Below are 6,481 nucleotides of genomic sequence, written 5' to 3'. Positions count from 1 at the left end.
GTGCTCAAACCGCGCCCCTCCAGCTGTCACATTGGCTGCCTCGCTTCAGAGAACACTCCATTTTGGCATAGGGGCCACACTAGGTCGCGTATAGCTATTGGGTAGAAAAAGAGTCAATTATTTCAGCTGGACAGCCCCCTCTGTGCAGAAAACTTCCTTTTTTCCATATAGGGCGAACCTACTGTTACAATTGTTCTAATCACAGAATTACTTTTGTATCACTCACTGCTACGTAATCTTTCATTTTCCTTAGCTAGATAGGTAACATTCCTCCTCCGTTCTCGAAAGGGCGATTACGTTAAGAATCTGGGCTGTGGAATATCAACAGACAAAACGCCCTAAAGCGATCTCAAGTAAATTCGGAGAAACAGTTGTGCCAAACCGGATGAGTAGCTACACAGAACTCAAGAACAGCTTATGTCTGGCAAGTTTTTCGCCATAGTTTACATTTCATTATAAAGAAGGACCCAGGGATAAATTTAGTTATATACTTAAACAAGTGAAAATAATAAAAGAATTCCTTTCGCATCCGGTGTACAGTATGTAAAGTACCATTTCAGGAATTTATATTTTTATATTTTCGCTAAGTGCAAAGGGAGTTGATAAACAAATATTGTCACGGCGAAATTTCTTGCCATTTATGCGGAATGTAACAAAATTTATTTCCAATACATTAAAATGGAAAATAAAAGAACATTAATAAACATTTACAATATTTGGTATATTTCATAACTTTAGCTGTATGTCTATTTTAAAAACATTATTTTTGTCTTACACTTGGTGACGTGTTTTTTAAAGTATCGCATTGTTAAAAAAAATTGGAAACAAAAATCCTACGGCTGTAGAGTTTTCATTTCTAAAAATAACCAATGAAATCATATATTTAAAAACAAACATCTGAAAATGTGTATGCAGAAAAGTGGAGGCCAGACAGTGCACTTAAATCATTCTTACAAAATATAAAGTAATGTAAGGTAAATTAGAGGCCCATTCTTTCATTCTGACTAAGGTGAACTATCTATATACAGGTATGTTCTAATGGCAGATAAGCATATCTCAAAGGTTATTGTTGTTGTTTTTTTGTTTTCTCTGAGTTCAAGTAGTCCTTGAAACCTTGTGAAAAGCATTGCAATATTTTCAAATCTCCATTCTCTGTCTATTGTAAAATTTAATTTAGCATCAGGAATTCTCTGTGATGGACTGGCAACATGTCCAGGGTGTATATCTTCTTACACCTGTTGCTTGCTGGGATAGGACCCGACTCCCGCGCAACCCTGAACTGGATGGAAGTGGTTTGAAAATAGATGGATGGGTCAGGAATTCCTGTGAGGTGAGGGTCCAATTATTATGTCCCAAAATGAATTAAATATATGAACTTGAATACAGATTGTTACTTTCTTCTTGATATTATAATAATAATAATAAACTTTATTTTATATAGCGCCTTTAAAGGTGGCTTCTCAAAGCGCTTTACAGGATGACAAGAACAATAAATAAGAAGAATACACAAGATAAAACACAATTACTATATATAGAGGAGACCGTGGATGGTGGTACTAAGAAAAGCAGAGGGGTGAAGAATGGAACCAGTTAAGTAAAGGCTTTTCTGAAGAAGAGGGTTTGAGTCTGGATTTGAAGGAGTTTAGAGAAGGTGACTCTCTGATATCCTTGGGGAGAGAGTTCCAGAGCTTGGGGGCATAACAGGAGATCTGCCTTTATTACATATAAGGCCTTTAGAAACTCTCCAGCTCTCTTTTAATTGTGCATGTAATTATGTGGCTGTTTATTGTTTATCTGTTAACTGTCATGGAGTTAATTGATCTTATTGATTTAGCAGCTCTTTCTCTTTCCAGCTTGGTTTCTGGATTGATCAGAAGCTTCCCCAGAACCTGTCCCAGATGAGTTGGATAAAAATGTGTACAAGAATGTACTTTATGATATTGATTTGGCTATATCATACTCTCAAGGTCACTAGTGCATAGGAAAGTTTAAAAAAATAAGGTCATAAAGCTGCCTGTAGCTTATTGATTAGAAGATTACAACCAACATTTTTTGAAGGTTTCAGGTAATCTGCTTCAACAATATTGATGAGTAACTTATTCCACAAAAAGCCAAAACACTTTATGAAAAAGTGCCTCTAAAGAAATTAAATTCCTTTAACCTGCTTATGTATGTACTTTTTTCTATGAGATTAGGTTTGTCACTCTTCTTCGATCTAATTCCAAAGCAGTCTGACTGGAATAGCATGGTAATCAATATGACGTGCAATATTTTTACCATTCTTAAACCATTTTGTTGCATATATTTAACACCACTTAATTTGAAAGCACTTTACAGGTAATTGGGACTCCCCTCCACCACCATAAATGTACAGCACCCGCCTGGATGATGCGATGGCAACCATAGTGCACCAGTACGCTCACCACACATCAGCTCTCAGTGTGGAGGAAAACAGAGTGATGAAGCCAATTCAGAGATGGGGATTATTCAGAGGCCATGATTGGTAAAGCCCAATGGGAAATTTGGCCAGGACACAGGGGTAACACCCTCTTTTCGAGAAACACCCTGGTAATTTTAATGACCACAGAGAGTCAAGACCTCGGTTTTATGTCTCATCCTAAAGACAGCACCTTTTTACAGTATAGTATCCCCGTCACTATACTGGGGCATTAGGACCCACACAGACTGCAGGGTGAGCACCCCCTGCTGGCCCCACTAATACCACTTTCAGCACCAACCTTAGTTTTTCCAGGAGGTCTCCCATCCAGGTTCATACCTACTTAGATTCTGTGGGTTGCCAGTTGTGAGTTACAAGGTGATATAGCTACTGGCTAGCTGGGTAAATCTAAGTAAGGTACAGTATGTACTGTAAATCAGAAAGACCAATGGAACAAAAAAAGTCTCAGAGGTGCTTTATTATTTAGCTTGGTCCAATATGGTTATATTAGGTACCTGTCTGATTTTAAGACATGGGCTCAAGAGGACCTTCTCAAGCTAAACTGTGATTAGCATAACTGCATAACTGAAGTAAAGCTCATAGGCTCCTATTTCCCAGCTTTGCAGAGCTGGTGACTTCAGTGTTGTTGATGCTGCTGAAATTAAACCCATGAGAATCATTGGTGTTCGTTATGACCCTTAGATATAATTCTTTGTTATCAAATCTATAATATTGGGAGCATCATAAATTTATTTGTTTTCAATTGTGGAATATTTCTTAGTTAAGAACAGACCATGCTCTGTCTACATATTGATATATGCCTTTATTCATAGAGATTAAACTACTGTAACACTTTATTTACATACTGTGTTACTAAGGTACTAAAGAAGCTTCGAGATGTCCAGAATTATGCAGCTTGTGTGCTGAATACTTTGTATCACTAAGTAACTCCTATACTAAATAAATTGTTTACATATAAAGCATAATCACTCAATAAATCAGACAAGAAAGTCAAAAGCATAACTTAATGTTATGTGTTTCTTTCATGCATATAGTTCAACTCCTAATCTGAAATTTGCTGATTCAGGTTTTCTAACTCTGGTGTTATAAGGTAGAGACTTCTCTAATGCAGACCAAAATCCTTCTCTGAAATATACTTTTCAGCCTTTTCTTGAAAGACGTCAGGAAATCAGCTTCAATAAAGTCTCGGTAGCTTGTTTCACACATCCTCGACTCTTGTTTTTCTCCTGGGTAAAAGCTTGTCTTCTTTGTTAAATTCACTTCCAGGTGGTTTCCACCTGTGTCTTCTGGTTCATACAATAGTTCACTGTTAATTCTCAAGAAGCCATATGGGTTGACTACTGTATGTCAATGCCTTTGTAGATTTGAACATTTGTCCCATCATAGTCATCTCTGTCTAAAGACTAAAAGGACATTTCTTTAAGCCCAGAAATGTGTCTGGTTGTTCTTTATCTGGAGAAAGCAACAAAATCTCTTTATAACACGGTCCTTGAAAGTGAGCACAATATTTTAAAGGAAGTCATACTAGTAATGTAAAATTTTGCATACCATGCTTTGATTTAAATTCTATGATTTTCCCAGTATCTCCTATTTACCTTTTTATTTGCTTCTCCGCATTATCTCAAAGTCAACATACTGTAAACAATTAAGTCTTTTAGAAGTAGTTTAGCCAGGTTTAATATTTTGTATTGAAGAAATATATATAATGAATAACTATAAAGCTAAAGTTTATGTTTATTTCTAGTACTCTGTATTTTAAATGTTATGTACCGGGTGTTTTTTGAGTCTTGAATTATTTTTAAATCTTAAATGTTTGAATTTCCGTTTCAAGGTCTACGGCAATTGTTAATCCTCTTGTTTCTTGTATCATTTGCAAATGTCACATGTTTGTTAACTGTATTAGAATGCAGATCACGTATATAAATTAGGAAGAGCTGTGGTCCTAATACAGATGCCTGAGGTACTCCACTTATTGCATCTCTCCAATTTGAGCATTCTGCCCTTGCCTGTGAGATGGCAAATGTTTTAGGGTGCATGTACCCCTCGCAGGAAGAGGACAGTGGTCTGAGATTTGTTTACTGGAGTCCATGAGCAGTGGAACCCTTACCTCTTATCCCTTGCCCCCTTGAATGGCGAATTCAGGCAAGCCTTCTTCTCTTCTCTGGGCTGGGGACGTCTGGTACTACTGCAGGCTGTCTTGAAGAAGTCATGGGGCACTCCAGTCCCGCCACAGCAACTTCAACACCACGCTATTCTGGATGCTTTTCAATTGCCTCAAACCAGTGACAAGCGAGACCCCTGCTCCTTTCACACAGTATCCAAAGGTCGTGGCAGTTTTATAGGGCACCCGACCTCCCAATGCACTGCCACATTGATTGTACTGCAGGGCTGGGTTCCATCCCATTAATGACTCTCTTTTCTTCTCCAAAGTGTCCCAGGATGTTTGGACACCACTCAGGTTTTGCACCGTAATTTCCATCTTTGGCCAGAATTTGTCCATTGAGCAGTTTTTTAAAAAAAACCAAAAGACCCCTAAACTAGGCTGGCATTTTGACCTCAATACTTTCAACCCAACCAATACCTACATTCGCATATATACTTACATTAACAAATCTCTAATTAACCCCATCTGAGAATCCTGTCATGCCTCTAACCGGTAATATAACAACAGACCATGAAAAGCTATTTTATCATTTTTTGAGGCCCTTTGGAGGCCTCTAGTGGCAGGTTTGTTGATGCTGCTTCCCCTTTATAGACCATCCTACCACAAAAACCTTTTCTTAACCTGCGTTGTATATCGCCCAGGATCCTACTTCCACATTGATGATCCTTTATTTTAATACTAATTATCATTTCCATAATGTTGCACATAACAGAATTTTTCACGTTTGTTACCATTTTAATGAATGGGCCTATCATTAGCAATTTCTCAGTTAATGGGCACTGAATTACCACTGTCTTCAGTGACTTAAGAACACATCTCTTGTTTCCTTAAATATAATTGGTAGACTACCATAGTATTATTTGATATCGAACTTTGTCCCATATCCTGAAAAAAATATTGATTTCTTCTTGGTGAACATTACATTACATCAATTTGAATTGCTTTTAAGCTGTTTCATTCCTTCATCACCTGGTTTTCTGAAACAAACTTTTGATTTTTACTCTGCTAATAAAATGTGACCTGCAAGTGACATTCTCTTAATGCCTTGTAATATCCACCCAATGTGGCATGGAGTTTCTTTTTGCAACTGCCATTGTTATTGACCTTGTTTAATTTTTACATTTCCTTTGTTTCAGAGTAAATAATTCATGAAATTTCCTTCTGCAGACAGCTATTTGACCTCTGAGAATTCTGTATTTTATCAACCCACAAAAATACTCTTTGTAATGAGATCTTGAATGTTGCTGCTCTTGTTGCACCCAAATAAAAGGAAACATGATACAATGGATATATCAACAAGGTTCAGCTATGAGTTTTTACAAACAATTGTTTTATTAAACGAAACACGTACAAGGAAATGGCCGATAGTGGATGTGTTGCCGTCTGGTAGATCCAGAATTCCTCTGCTGCTGTAAAAAGTCACAGCAGCGTGAATCTCTGCAGTAAGAATTATGTTGTGCTAGTCAATGGAAAATACTTTGAATCAGCTAAAAGGAGACAAAATAGTTGGAAAGGTGGAACACAAGCCAGACCAAATGGGAAAAACAAGTCTGCATCACAAAATAAAAATAAGTGTTATCACCATTGCAAAACATTATCATTTCCCACTGGTCTAGTAGAATGGCTTGTCAACTTTCTTGCAAACTGATTTTGCCAAATTAGATTTATATGTTCAATTTCCTTACCTGTAATTTTACAAAAAACAAGGTTTGTTGCACATTGTTTCTTAGGTGCTTTTTAAGATGTTTCATTCACTTTAAACTATTTGGGAACAAAGTTTGCACTGTAACATACAGTATAATTTGAAAATTGTATCTGTGTTATCAAGTATTCTGCTTACATAAAACTTAGCTATTCTT

The sequence above is a fragment of the Atractosteus spatula genome, chromosome 3, assembly GCF_055471065.1.
Source record: "Atractosteus spatula isolate fAtrSpa1 chromosome 3, fAtrSpa1.hap1, whole genome shotgun sequence".
Lineage (NCBI taxonomy): Eukaryota > Metazoa > Chordata > Actinopteri > Semionotiformes > Lepisosteidae > Atractosteus > Atractosteus spatula.
This window is presented reverse-complemented; position numbering follows the sequence as displayed.